At 36.5% G+C, this 1,016-nt stretch overlaps 1 protein-coding gene across 1 annotated transcript in view; it reads right to left on the reverse strand.

The window, feature by feature from the left end:
• Positions 1-1,016, reverse strand: part of bcan (brevican) — an 18,441-nt gene extending 17,425 nt beyond the window's left edge. Inside the window, exon 1 of the mRNA XM_076280045.1 lies at positions 842-1,016. The gene's annotated coding sequence lies outside the window, so the exon portion shown is untranslated. The remainder of the gene's footprint in view (positions 1-841) is intronic.

Raw genomic sequence — 1,016 nt, forward strand, 5'->3', positions numbered from 1 at the left:
TGGCATGGCACAGGAGTGCGTAAACTGGTATTGATAAGACCGCAGATATTGAATCAATGCCTTCTTCAAAGTGTGAATGCTTTTTAATTACCCTTCCAGTTCATGCATCCATTTACATTAAAGATTTTATTTTATAGTTCAGTACAGTCCATCCAAACAAACAAACAAACAAACACACACACAGTACTAAACGGGATGAAAAATCCTCAGATAAGTAATCTTATATCATTTTACCACGCAGTTCTACAAACAATGAATCCGTTTAAAAGGGCCACCAAGCTAACTTCCTCCCAAAAGACAACTGCTAAGAGGGGGGATTCTGCATAGAAAGTCATACTTGAGAATGCACAAGATAAATGACAAATATCACTTACTAAAGAGCTACAAAAGAGTGAACATAATTTTCATTCAGAAAGAATCAGACCAAACCAAAGCCTCTGCTATTGCAAATGAAAATGTATGAGCCTATATGGCACAATAGCAAATGTGTTGGGGTTCATCATATTGACATTGATAGGGAAACTCCACTTAGCTAAAGGATACACCTGAGAAAGAAACAACAGAAAGAAAGAGCAAAATAGGAATTCTGCATGAGAAAAATAATCTCCAGCTTCCTCGAGTTTTACCGAGACCACGCAAAACAACCATGCAAAATTGTGAAGATGCATGGTGACAATAAAGAGACTTTGGTGGAAAAAATAGCCTACAATATTAATGCTGATCACACATCACCATAAAATAAATAATCTAAATGAGCTCTATGTCTAATCTCTATGTTTATGTCTTTTCTCATAGATACAGATAGATACTTAAAAATATCATTCTACATCATTTTACATACCGGTATCTTGAAAGTCCGTAAAATCTCTCTTGGACGTATTTCCGTTGACGAATCTTCTGCAGGTAGACGTTCCCAGTCGATTAACCCAGTACCTTAAAGTGGAGAAATGATGTCACTGATAATTTAGTTGAACACTCATCGGAACAGAAAGGTGCAGAATACTAGTAGGCTACGC

Source organism: Alosa pseudoharengus, unplaced genomic scaffold, assembly GCF_046254945.1.
Source record: "Alosa pseudoharengus isolate Yale_2024_CS ecotype anadromous, Long Island Sound unplaced genomic scaffold, YU_APseudo_1.1 YU_APseudo_1.1_scf_12, whole genome shotgun sequence".
Taxonomy (NCBI): domain Eukaryota; kingdom Metazoa; phylum Chordata; class Actinopteri; order Clupeiformes; family Clupeidae; genus Alosa; species Alosa pseudoharengus.